The 14055-nt window shown below is 47.8% G+C and overlaps 1 long non-coding RNA gene across 5 annotated transcripts in view; it reads left to right on the top strand.

The window, feature by feature from the left end:
• The window catches only part of LOC105418819 (uncharacterized), an 87906-nt gene extending 76189 nt beyond the window's left edge, over positions 1-11717 (top strand). For all 5 annotated transcript variants that reach the window (XR_003886279.1, XR_003886277.1, XR_003886276.1 and 2 more), the window contains 3 exons: positions 4410-4479; positions 10236-10321; positions 11388-11717. This is a non-coding gene — a long non-coding RNA (uncharacterized lncRNA). The remainder of the gene's footprint in view (positions 1-4409; positions 4480-10235; positions 10322-11387) is intronic.
• Positions 11718-14055: the final 2338 nt, after the last annotated feature.

The following is a 14055-nucleotide window of genomic DNA, read 5'->3' as shown; positions in this document are numbered from 1 at the left end:
GGGGGGGGTCCTGTACTGGGAGCAGTTGGCCTAATAAGGCTAAATACCAGACTGTGAATAATCTCTCAGTAAACTGTCTACTCATGAAAAACACAGAGATGCAAAAGCAGCAACTCTCACTTTCTGCCTGGCTGCCCTCCCTCTGCCCCCCTCCGTGCGTGCGTGCGTGTGCGTGTGTGTGTGTGTGTGTGTGCGCACGCGCGTCCACACCATTCTCCACATCCCTTTCTTCTTTCTTTACTTTCTCGCTCCTGCGCTCCTCCTCCTCGCTCCTCGTCTCGTCTCAGTAAGTAGGATAAGGCTCTGAGAGCTCTGTCGTCGTGGTAACTGCCACAAGTATTCAGTTTGAAGTTTGAGGAGGTCAGTGTGTGGGTCAGAGAAGCACACACACTCACAAGCACACACAGGGGACCTGAGAGAGCAGGGGTGCTGAGGGGACCCCCATATGGGCCCTTATACATGAGGAGATGGTGGAAGGTGGGGGGGGGGGTCCAGGAAGGTACCAACACTTAACGGGGGATGTTTCTGTGTGTAATTATTCCCTGTTGTTGTTGTTGGGTTGCATTTCATTGATTTTGATATAATAATGCAGATGATTTCATAGCAATTGTGTCTCTCATTCAGGTTTAAAGCCCACAGGAGGAGCAAATCTCATGGACTCAGGGCAAACGTGCTATCGCCATGAGAAATTTACCCCAGTTTCTGACTCATGACGCGCTTCAAACACACCCTGATGTTACCTGAAAAACAGGAAACAATTGTTTCCAGGGCCTGTCCTGGAGAGCCTACTGACTCATTTCAATTGTTAGCGTGCGACGTTTTCGAGGTTTGGAAAAAGGTTTGAACAAACACCCCGCGGCGCCGCCACACTGCCACTGCAGGTGCAGCCCCCCCCCAAACGCTGGGAATCTGCACTGTGGAGGCAGCTTTTAAAGCTGCATGCGCGGTGCCACCAGCTGCCAGATCCCCCCTTTCTGCTGCAAAATGAACATTTGTCGAGTTTTCTGCTCCATAATTCTGGCCCGTTTCTTCTCCGCGGCCGCGGGGAGAGCGGCGAGGTCACTGGAGCAGCTTGTGATGATTTTAGGATTGTTCCCGAACTTCCTACCCCTCCGCCCCATCCCTGTCTACCTCTCTCTCTATCCTGGGTGGTTTCTGATGTAAATGTTTTCAGTCAGTTGGCGGCTGAGTCTCAGCAGGTGGTCCGCCAAATCCACTGCAACCCCCGGCAACTCCTGTCCAGCCAATCCAAATGCTGGGCTGCCCGCCACTTCGCTTAGTTAGCCCTGACAGCACAGCACACAGAGTGTGTGTGTGTGTGTGTGTGTGTGTGTGTGTGTGTGTGTGTGTGTGTGTGTGTGTATGCATGACAAATAAGCAGCTGAGAAGCAGCACTCGAGGGCTGCGGAGTGTTTTGGAGTGGCCATTAAAAGTTTATTAAATTCCGTCTTCATCTGTTGGGGGAATGAGATCCGGAGGGAATCGTGCGGATTTTTCTGGTTTGCGTATTTAAAAAGGCAACGTTCCTGCCGCTCCTCTGCTGTCACCCACCTCTCGACCTGTTGATCAGGCTTTGGCAGGTTGTTCGCTGCTGGTCGGGAGGCGTCATGAGAAACACACTCATACACTCATACACACACTAAACTACTGTAAAAGTGGGCAAATTCGATTTATGCAGATATTTCAGGAAGGTGCAGCTGTGCTTCTGACAGTACAGCAGGTGGTTAATCCTCATTTCCATTTTCTAAGTGACACTTTAAAAGGCTCCAAGGGGAGAATATTTCAGGTAAATTAATAACATTAAGTGATATATTTGCACACCTCCACCTGTCTGCTGAACACTTCTCTCTTTGTTCTTCATATTTTCTACACCTCTAGAGAGGATAAGAATAAGAGAATAAGAATATCATCATCTCTACTCATTCATGTGGAAATCTTGTCGTTTGAGCCTTTTTCCTTCAACGTCCATGATCCCATGAGTTAAGCTAATCCTGAAGCTCAGGCTGCACGTCCTCCCCGTTTTTCTGCCCTCCTGCTCTTCGCCGCTGGCCTCCTGTGAGCGATACGTGTGGTTAACGATAATGGTAACGATCAGCTGAGGGCCTTGGGTTTGTGTGCGAGTGTGTGAGAGTGTGTGAGAGAGGCCGTGGCATAAACGTCTGACCAGCTTTGATTGGTGTTGAGTGGCTCTGAATACTGGGTGCGTTCCCAACCACTCTCCCCGACCTGGGGATCAGTCATTTTCTGTTTCACCCTAGAAACTCCATATTTCCCGTTTCCACGAAACATCTGATCTCCAATTTTTAATTGCAGCGAGATGATTTCAACAACAAAAAAAACCCCCACCTTTGTCCACCAGTTCCAGCTCTGAAGAGGCGCCAACAACAAAAAATACAGCGACTTCCTGTAAAAGTTGGGGAGGAAGCGATTTGGCGCGACTCCTCCCGCCCTCTCAGACCTCCATACATACCAAAGACAGGGCAGGAGGCAACAGAAAGGCTGCTGTTAATGTTTAACCAGGCTATGCAAAGACAGAATCAGATAGCTCAGCTTATGAGCAAACAGGCAGCGGGTGTGTGCGTGCTTGGGGGGGGGGTCAACAACCAGTTTACAGACCGACATGATGCCTATTTGGAAATGTTGGGAAGGTGCGATGGCAAATTAATGACTGTGCTTCACTTTTCCCTCCTAATAATTAGATAATAATGAGAAGTTGAGGTTACAAATATTCCCCCAGAAGGCCAAATGTGTTCCATGAGCTGGAGAGTGTGTCTGTACATACATGCATGGACACCTGCACCAACGCTTTTTTTTTTGGCCAAGTTGGCACTACTTGCAGCATGTGTGTGCGCGTGTGTTGGTGTTTTGTATAGAAAGTGCTGCGTGCAGTAGAATGAGGGATTTGGTGCCATCAGCACGGTGATGTCAGCACACAGGGACAAACAAAGCCGGAATCCAAACCCTCTCCCAACTACCCACAATCCCCCTGGACACTGTGGGGGGCCCCTGCCGAGGGTTCTGATGCCGCTAACACACACCCGTGTTAGCACAGGCTCACACACATGCACAACCTGACCGTAAACACACGTAAAGCATTTCAGGTCCACTTCTCCTCGCTGTAACTGTCTGATCTGACCACTCGTTTGACACTTTGCTGAGTTTTAATCGCGTGACGACAGTTGGCGTTTACATCAGAAACACACCCCTGTTTGCTTTGGCCCGGCCCTCTGCCACATGGCACCGGCCTCAGATGTGTGTGTGTGCGCGGCGGCCGTGTTTATGTTGGACTTAATGTCGAAATGCCGCAGATGATGATGAAACGTGACGTGTTCAGACATCGTAGCGCGCATCATTACAACAGCACGCCGGCGACTTGGCCGTACTGGTGCTGCTCTGGACTCACTGGGTTTCTGGGGAGTTGAACCCCAAACCCTCACCGGCTGCTTGTACAACTTGATGAATCTAAACGTCAGACAGAATCTAAAGAGTTTCCCGGGTATGAACAATAGAATATTTTGTCTGTAATGTTCTCGTACGGGATCGCTAGCCGATGCTAGATCAGATTTCATCGCTTTCTACCACAAATTCTGTTCAACTCTGATGCAATACATGTTGCATGTAGATCTGGAGCAAACTGTACCGTCCCAAGGGAACGCCCAAACAACCCATCAGTGTCTCGCTCAGCTGGACGCCGTGAAGACGTGAAAGAACTGTCAGACGTTCAGTTTCCACGCTGCCATCTCCTCCTCGAACTGTTGCACAACAATTAGCAACTGTGGTTGTTTATCTCCGCTGTTTTAAATGCCCTTCTGTCCAAAACAGTAGGAGACAGACTCTGTGTGTGTGTGTGCGTGTGTGTGTGTGTGTGTGTGTGTGTGTGTGTGTGTGTGTGTGTGCTGCTTTTTTGGGGCAGGGGGACTGGGTAAGTGGGCATACTAGACCCAAACAGGTCCTCATTGTGCAACAAGAGGAAGAGCCAAGTTTGGAGTGGGAGGGGGGTACTGTACACGCACGCACACACACATGCACGGATGCATGTGGGGGTAAAAACAGCTTCCTTTGACCCGTATAATAAGGGAATTCTTCATATTCAAATAGCTGCTACAGTTTAGTGACTATATTAGTTTTAAGCAGAGATTCACATCGACACACAGCTGAATGTTACAGGCTGCTGCGCCGCTTTTGTCCGGCTTCTGTCGCCTCAGCGACCGAACACTCGGGCTGCCGTTCGTCTCCAACCGGCAGCTCCTGCTGCTTCATCCCTCATCTGCAAACAAGACACATGCAAAGCGATGCGCGCTTCTTTTACATTGTTTTTTTCCCAGGATGATGAAGTCTGCCGTTAAGAATCAATCAGGTTTACTGTACAGAAGGTCACTGATCAGCACCTTCTTCTTGTTTTTCTCCAGTGATGCAACAGGAGGGAGAGGACGTGATTAACCTACCGTCACTGCACATGAGCCGCGCGGCAAACTAGAGGTATATGGAACACACATTCATACACACACACACACACACACACACACTCAGAGTGAGTCCCATAGAGAGACACAGCAATGCCCTGGAGGGTGCCAGTCATGCCCAGCTTCCGCTGCGCTCCAAATTGAGCGTGGCACAGAGTGTATGAAGTCAGCCGTCTGGAAGACAGCCAAGCATTGTTCCTTCAAGCAGCTGGATGGTAATTACTACAAAGAAATGGTGTGTGTGTGTGTGTGTGTGTGTGTGTGTGAGAGAGAGAGAGAGGGAGAGGAGCCCTGGCTGAGTCTAGTCTATCCTTGCTAGTCTATCCTTTTTTCCTGGTTCATATCAAAACAATCGTCTGTCGCAGCTTCAGAAAAACTTGACGCAGCTTCAACTGCAGAGTTTCTCCCTCAGCGGTGACCCGTGTTAAAAAACACAAAAAGACACAGAAAAGTATTTTCCCTCCACAAAACAATAGGAACGAGATAAAGCGCCGACCGCAGGGTGTTTTTGAGGCAACACCCCTGCACCCGCGGAACCTCCGGTGGCCCAAATTCTCTGGGATCTCAGATTTTAACATGCGTGTTGTGGACATTTTTCTTCGAGACGTTGGCGGTGAGGACGTCATGATGCTGGAGGACAGAGGAGGGCGAGCAGAAGCTATTGAGGCCCGAGGAATGTGTCAACTCACTGTCAACTATATGTCCTCCTTTGTCATGAGACCGCAGAGGACTGGAAACACATAAAGTCGCCTTTTTCACACCTTCGGCTCCTCCCGTCCCCCCCCCCCCCCCTCCAATCACTCACCCACGGTAGCTGGGCCAGAGCTGGTGCAGCTGTGACCAGAACAATAGCATTCCTCAGGTTTTAAACGCCTGGCACTTAGATTCCTAACAGCCGAATTCCTGGCGGGGAGAAGCCGGGGGTTGCTATAGGAGGCCGGGAGCTGCGAGACACCTTGTAAGGAGGGCGGCGGCCGTAAAGAGCTGTGTGATTTGTGCTTTTTTTATGAGGGGGATGGATGAGTGTGATGGGGGGTTTGTTACACTTTTCCCTCAGATGTGACATTTTCAACACTAATTTTGGCCGTTGAGGCGTCCCGCTGCTTTGTTGGGACATCAGGTGTGGATGGAGGCACCTGTTACATCAACATGTGTGTGTTTTCTGGCACATGTGGTGCCAAAAACGACACGTGTGCAGCAGCAGAAGCGCTCGTTTGAAGGAACAAGTGCAGCGTTTAGTGTCTTTATGGAATGGAGGGAAAAATGATTCAGCAGTTTTGTGAATGTAGAATTTACAATCAAGTTTATTATTGCACCTCCTGGGATTTGACATTTTTTATGAGGGTGAAGGTCACAATTTGTCATATTTTAAATGTTTTGTCCCAATATTTAACCAACAGAACCGCATTAACTCGTGTGTGTGTGTAGTTACTGGTTCCAATGATTCCAAAGTCTCCAGTTTCAACTCAATCCTTTTCGAACTGAATTAAAAGCCAGAAATTTTTCATAAATGTTTTTTTTTTTTTTTTTTAAATCACAGGCACCTCCTCCGGTTGCAGCGCAGGACCGAGTTGCCCAACTATCAGCCAATCTGAAATAACCCCCAAAATAATGATTCTCTCATTAACCATGCCTGTTTCACAATTTAAATATAAATGAATCTAATTTAGAAAACCTCTGCCACGATGAAGGAGACTCATTTGGAGCCAATCTAAAATTAATGAGGGCATCTGGAGAGGGGGAGCGAGACAGTGGAGAGAGGCCCTGTGTGGCCCAACAGATACGGCCGTTAACAGGCTACTGTACCTTCAACACCCATTAATTTTAAACTTAACGCACTACTGTACTCCGGATGCGGCTTTAATATCAGCTCAAACGTGCGACAGCGACGTCTCCGGAGCTTTAAGCTTAGCTGAATTTTATTTCCTTTACATTCCTTCTACGTGTTTAAAAGTTTGCCCAGAAATGGTCCCGAAGTGGCGCATTTTCAGCAACGTTGGGTCCCCCCGGCAGACGTTTCGGCAGATGCCAGCCAGCTCCCACAGCGACTGTTTGGTTTTGCAGGTTTAATTCCCGATGGGTTTGAGTCCAGAGTGATTAGGCTGAGCCCCAAAGGCCAGCGGGCTTGTCAGGTGTCTCCACACATTAGCGTTGTTCTGCTCACACCCTGAGCCGACAGCACAGCGAGGCAGAGGGGGACAGATGAACACTGATCTGGCGTGGTGGGAGGCACCGGGTGGATCCAGAGAGACTTTTATTGTTCATATGTTGGATCAGATTTAAAAAGAGATTGTCCTTTTGCATTTTTGCCAAGATTAAGAAGATTTGTATAAGAGTTGGAGGAGTCCCATAAGCTCGGTAGATTATCCCCGACTACGCTCCTTTTCAGCGTTAGACTCCCTTTTGTCTTAAAAAAGTGAATTTAATTTACGGCTATTTAACACGAAAATGTTTCTGAAACAACCTGGACAAATGCATTTAAAGTGCCTATAAACTTTTTGTGTCTTTGGACGCTCTGATCTTTGGGTTAATTTGAGATATCTGGTGAAACAGGTGCCTTGTGGCTGTGATGGATGTGGTTTGTGACCCTTCCTGCCAGTGAAAGCTAGAGTGACGGATGCTACCTCAACATTTTCTTTAGCCTTTAACCCCAAAACTAGCTGAGTGACACAACTGTCAACTTTTCCCTGCAGGATTCAGATAAACTGGCTTTGTGTCTGTGCACAAACAACTTCCTGCATGCAGACGCGCAGCTTGTTAATGTGCATGTGGGGGTGGGGGACGGGGGGGGCTCTCTTCCTGCCTCTGACCTCCAACCCCATCCTGCCCCACCCACCGCCACCGCTTACACAGCATGGTGCAGCCAGGGTTGAGGGGGGTGGACTTTAGGCTTCAGTGTGTCGGCAGATGAGGTGATGCCAGATTTTTTTCTGGGCGGGGGACATGTGTCCTGGTCTGAGGGAGCTGAGGAAGAAAGTGCAGGTGGAGGGAGGAGGGGAGATGAGGGAACCTGCTGAGAGCGAAGCCTATATACACTCCTCCTCCTTCCTGACCCCCCCCCCCCCACCCCAACCCATCCCCCGTCCCCATCCATGGGGGTAAAGTACATTACATGCTTGCTAATCAAACCACCATTACAAGTTTCAGGGGAATGAAGCAAGAGAGTGGGTTTTTCTCATTTTCCTGCTTCTCCGGCTCCCTTCAGTGCGTCTCCTTCATCTTCCCACAGCTCCTCTGAAGCACCACAACAGAGTCAAACCCGCCGCAGTTGTTTGATCGGCTCGGAAACAAATTATCGTCCAATGCAAAAACACTGCAGGGATGGTTTCAATAATAAGCGTTAAAAAAAAAAAGAAGCCGTGGCTTGTGCAAAACTTTCCCTTTCTGATAGAAATTTGATGCAACCCATTCCCAGAAAGTCCGGCAGAAGTTCGAACAACTTTGTGAAGGTGTTGCACTGAATTTCAGGCCTTCACGGGCTGGATTGCTCCTCATTCCCTTTCCTCTCCATGTTGTCCCCTTAAATGTGACACCCGTCCTGAGTTGGACACTTGATCATTCTTGGAAAAGTTGCGACACACTCAGGTGACAGAATCCCAAAGGGAAACACAGTTAAAATGAAGATGTAAATAACCGATTATTCTATCACGGTCGACTCTTTAGCGGCGCATTGAAAAGCCGAATGGGGTTTCATGAAGGCGTGCCAGCATCTGCGCTCATCCAGCCTCAGATCTTTATTTAGAAGCAGCTCGCAGAAAGATCTGAAAGCGTTTTGTGGTCTGGGAACCATGCAGGGGATCAGAGAACGTGACAGGATCCGCTCGACCCCCCCAACCCATATTACTATAAAGATGAATGGAATCTTTAGTGTTTTACCAATTATCAGAAAAGCCCCAATCATTCAGCAATGGAAGGGAATGTGTCACACAGCTGAACTCCCACAAAATGTTTAATTAGTTAACATTTAGTAAAAGCAAAAAAAAACTAGTTTTCCCTCCTAAATAACCAAGATTGAGGGTTACATTTCTTGAATTACATCCCCTCCGTTGCTCGCTGTCATGGACGCAGCAGCCGTCCAGTTTCTAAGAAGTCTGTAAGCTGGAGAAGCTGCTCAGATGGAGCCACATTTTTGGGCAAAACCGTTTGATCCCACCTTGAAATTTGAGATACAGTAGCTCTAGTCTGGAGAGAGAAAACCCCACCGGGCCAGCCGGGACGGACGGACAGACAGACAGGTAATACATCATCCAACCGAGGTGCAAACTGAGAAGAGGGGATTCAAAAGAAGGAAGGGACAGAGGAGGAGGAGGTGGAGAGGCAGATGAAGAGGGAGAGAGCAGCAGGCAGTGATAGTCCAGTTTAATAATGATTTCTGACTCAAAATAAACCATTTGGGGTGTTTTTACATGTTAAATTACATCATTGTTGCGTAAAAGCTGCCAGCAATGGAGATACAAAGACATGCGCAACGAACAACCCAGGAAAACATTTTTAAACCCCAAAATATCAGCAGGAATTCTGTGAAACCCTTTTTATCAGTATTAAAGGTCAACGTTCCAATTAATGTGAGGAGATTTAAAGGCTCCAAAGTTGTAACAACCTCGGAATATTTGCTCAAAAATCATTTCAGTAAATATCACGTCATCGAGAGGTGGCGTGATGGAAGCACCACCTCTGATTTGGGCCGTTTCACTTAAAATCATGGACTATTGGAGCTCCAAGTCCCGGGGAGGAGAGGTGAGAGGGGGGGAGGCGGGCTGTGATGGACAGCTAGAGGGAGGGGAAGAGAGGAGGGGGGTGGAAAGATGGAGAGAGGCGTATAGCGCAGTAGAAACTTCCCATGCTGGCCTCCCAGTGTGGCTACGTAATGAGGGCAAGGGACACTCACATACTCACACACACACCCACACACACACACACACACACTCGCAGACACACACTTGGGGCTGAGCCTGGCCCCACGGCTGATTAGTGGCACACAAAGGCCCCAAACAGAAGTAGCAGAGGACACACAATGGGAGCAGGGCCTCAAGGCGTGGTTTACTTCTGCCCCGAGGGAGGGGGCGAGAGAGGCAAAGAGACAGGGAGAGAGAGGGTCCCACTGAGCTTGACGGGCAACTGAAGAGGGAGGGTGAGGGGGGAGAGCAGGGTTCGGCGGGGGTTAGAAAAGTGACAGAAGCAGAGAGGAGTTTTGTTTTTGTCCTGATAAAGATGTGCTGGTTTCCTCTGAGCTCCATCTGTAGCATCAGGGACCAGGACGTGACCCGGGTCCCCTTCAGGTGCCCACCGGCCTCTTCTGGGGCGAGTTCTGGGTCCTGGATCTGAGCAGACCACCACAGTCCTCCTGCCTGCTCACCAATACAGATGGGAAACGGCAGTGATTCTCTCTCCCTCACACACGCGCGCACGTGCGCGCCCACACTCTTGCCTAACTCCAATTTTGAATGAAAGCTCAGAGTCTCGCCGCCTCAGTTCACTGACCTTCCTGAACTTCCGACGTGCTGTGAGACTGAAATTTGGGCGTCTTCAAAATCGGCCGTTCAAATGTGGGACCAAACAGCGCACGATCGATCCGCGCACGTGAGTGAGAAGTGGTTTGCAGGCCCTAATTCCCTTCACGCAGCCTATTACCTCTCTTTGCTATTTGCTCCTTACGCGTCGAGCCCTTTAGAATCATCTCCGCGGCTCTTTCTATAGATTTCAATCTACACATTTCTGCAGAGACGGAATATTGTATAGCAGCTCCTAATGAACGCGGCCTTCTTTTCACAGAGGAACGACGAGCGCTGTAATCTCTGCTGTTCAATTAGCCGCACTGACCGGGACGCCACCTACACGTCATTAACACAGCCAGGAAAGTATGGAATTAACCTTCTTCTTACCCTCCGTTTCTTCTCTATCTGCCATTTTTCTGCTCAGGGGAGAAAGATCCCAGCAGCAGAAATGTGAAACTACTTCCACCAGTTTCTCAGCACCAGTTAAAGCCCAGTTTAACTGGACCTGATCAGTTGGAATGGCTGTTAATTGTGAGTTTGGGGAATAACGTGATACATGTATTTGATGTATAGGTAGAACTTTTGCATAGTTCTGCTATAGCTGGACACATCACTGGCGTATTGTAGTGCACGTGTAAGTGTCGCATAGTAACAACCTCTCATTTTCTGAACCGCTTTATCCCTTTCGGGCTCCCGGGGAGGGAACCCACATTAATGAACCTTGTTTTAGCTATTCTGATGTCATTCATTCAGGATGATCCAGAAACATTAACACTCAAAGTCACCACTGAATCACTCAGACACTTACTTTCCTGTTCTGAGATCTGCAACACAATGACATCCAAATCAGATCTCCGAGTTCCTCCTGGAAATAGTTAGACCAGTGTGTGTGTGTGTGTGTGTGTGTGGGTGTGTGTGTGTGTGTGTGTGTGTGTGTGTGTGTGTGTGTGTGTGTGTGATAATGTAGGTGCCTCTGTGTAAAATAACATGGAAAAGGAGATTTTCCACCATAGTGGGGTTTCCACACTGTGTTCCCCTCAGGCAGAAGCAAAGACATGATTGAATTCTGTGTGTGTGTGTGTGTGTCTGTGTGTGTGTGTGTTCGCATTTTTGGATGTTCATGTTTAATGAAGATTAAATAAATGCAGTGTACTCTGTTTCTTGAACAGAATACTTGAAAATATACCCCAATGCGCGCGCGCGCACACACACACACACACACACACACACACACACACACACACACCTCTATCCATTTTTCCTCAAAAGTATAATTTCTTGGAGATGTGAGGCTTTCATATGATGAGAAGAAGGAAGAGAAGAAAAAGCTATTAGTGTTACACACACCTGACCTGTGTTTTTTCTCTCCACACACACTAAGACACTAATCTCTCCCTGTGTGTGTGTGTGTGTGTGTGTGTGTGTGCAGGTGATGCTGCTGACGGTTAGCCGGCACAGGTAGAGCAGACTGAAAGTAAATATGAGCCTGCTGCAGCGGAGGGAGCCGTTTCTGGGTGAAGCTAACTGAATTAAACGGGATGGAGCTGAGCTGATCTGGACTGGAATAACCTGAACCAAACTGAAAGGAAACGTTCAGTTGGACAGGACAGCCGGCTCCCTGAGCTCTGCGAGGAAAAGGTTCAAGCAGAGAATTACTCTGAAGTAGATGAAAAGCTTCTGTCCTGTTGTGATTTACAGGTTTCCTCATGTGACTTTTTGTTGCAATAAACTGGGTTTAAAAAAAAAAAAAAAAAAAAAACTTGAAATAAACTGAATGATTTAATACGTGTTTATGCTCACCATCACTAATATCGGATAAATCTGTCATGTTTATTCATGGATGATTTGAAACAGGTTCTATGGCTTAAAGGTTTGTGTCCTTTGAACATGAGCACCAATGATTCCAGTATATTTCAATATTATTTCCAGAAGGCTTCTCAGTTAAAGTCAGTGTTATATTAAAATATGACCACACTTGGAGTGTTTCCTATTAATATGAATAAGCATTTGAATGTATAATCCATCCATTCAGTTTCAAGAACTCTGATTCTGGAGAAGACGATGCATCTTGAATCAGCTCTGCAGCAATCAGCTCCTCTCTGCATCAGCTTTCCACAAATTCCAAATTCCTCCTGGTCCCATGACATCAGAAGATCTGTCATTCCCACAATTACAAAATTTAAAGTTCTAACAAGGCCTTTATGAAGCTCCATGATGGTTTACAATGAGCTAATATAACATGTAGGTATGTGCAATACATATGCCGGGCCAGTAGGGGGAGAGCGTTTTTCTTCTGAGTTGTGATTAATAAACCGAGGAAGATCTTTGAAACATTGTGGGCTTTCGACAAGAAACAGGACAGAAATCAGTGAATGGTCCCTAAAACACCGCAGAAAGAGAGAAGAAGAGACGGACAAAAGGTCCCTGAGGGTTCTCAATGAGAATGTGCTTAATCTATTATGGACTGCATGCTATTGTTTTGTCAATTAGTTTACTTTTTTGTTTAAACGGGTTTTCAGACCTGGAAAAACTCTGTGCTGCATCATCATCACACACACACACACACACACACACACACACACAGCAGCACCAGCAGAACAGTGGCCCCCGGCTATCAGCTGCAGTTGGTTGTAAATGATCACATATCTGTGGTCATAACTCACAGCCGTGCACGCTACTGATGGAAGCTGACACCCAGTGTCTCTGTTCCTGCCATGTGAGAGCACGGCTGTGTGTATGTGTGTGTGTGTGTGTGTGTGTGTGAGTGAGGGAGAGAGAGAGAAACAGTGTGAGGGACGCAGAGTCATGTCGCTTCCCTTCCCTTGTGTCTCTTCTCATCTTCCTCCCCTTCGGTGCCTCAGGTGATGAAACCGAGTATGTTACATCAACCCCCCCACACACACACACAGCTTTTACACACACACCTTTTATCCCCCCACACGCACACACTTTTGTTTGCCCACACTTTAGATAGACAGTGTGTTTAACCTTATTGATCAGGTCTTGTCTGATCAATCACTGATATCTGTGTTTACGGGGCGGAGATGAGTTGATATTGATGGATGACAGATCAATCAGTAGACACATCAAGAGAAGCCACAGTGGGGCTATTTTTAACATTAGATACAGATCTCCGGCTTATAACTGGCAACTAACATCAGTTATGTTTGGTTGAGCCCCAGGTAGAAACGCAACCATCCATACTCTATAGTTTTAAACATACAAATAATATTGATAATAATAAAAAGGTCATGGATGAATCAATAATGAGTTTCAATGAAGAGGAAAAGTTTCAGTGATTTTCTGTCAACATCCTCGGACGTCAGAGAGTTTGCAGAGGAGCTGAACGGAATACTGGGGCTTAGAATGAATGCAACCACACACACCCACACACACACACACACCACACACACGCAGACGCACAGTTTGTGAGAGAGAGACAGGGAAGGAGAGAGAGAGAGTAATTGAAATCGTTCTCTTTACACAGCTATTGTGAAATGGCCTGAAGACACCTTTTTCCCTATCTCTCCTTTCAGACATGCACACACATACGCTCGCACCCACGCACACACACACACACACACACACACAAAATGAGAAAGTGAGCAGCAAAATGCTTGAAATCTTTTCCAATTCAGCTGTAAGGTCAGTGGGAAGGCATCACTCCCAGAAAGACAGACGGATAGACAGACTGTCATGTGAGGTTCTGTCTCCCATTGTTTCGTGCATCATCCTCGGCCCTGTTCCTCACCACCTGCTCCACCTCTCCTCGTCCTCCAGTTACCCGGCGTTGCCCTGTGCTGCCCTCAGACCGACTGTGAAGTCATTTGCTCTGACTGCCTCCTCCTGTTTCATCTCTCCTCCCTGAGCACCACAGAGCTGCGTCCTGTAATGAAGTGCAGGCTGTGACTGGAGTTAATGGCCACCGAGCGCCCATAAACAGGAAAACACAATGACGTCTCAGTGTGAGGGACAACAGCAGAGAGGAAAGAATGCGCAGACGTCTCTGTCTTCCTCTGTCTCCTCCCGCCCTTCGCTGTCACCGAGCAATCAGCCAGTCGTTCCTCCATCTCCGTGGCGTATCTTGGAGTTTTTGT

The sequence above is a fragment of the Takifugu rubripes genome, chromosome 20 (assembly GCF_901000725.2).
Source record: "Takifugu rubripes chromosome 20, fTakRub1.2, whole genome shotgun sequence".
NCBI classification, from domain to species: domain Eukaryota; kingdom Metazoa; phylum Chordata; class Actinopteri; order Tetraodontiformes; family Tetraodontidae; genus Takifugu; species Takifugu rubripes.
The sequence above is the reverse complement of the archived record's forward strand: the minus strand, read 5'-3'. Positions and strand labels throughout refer to the sequence as shown.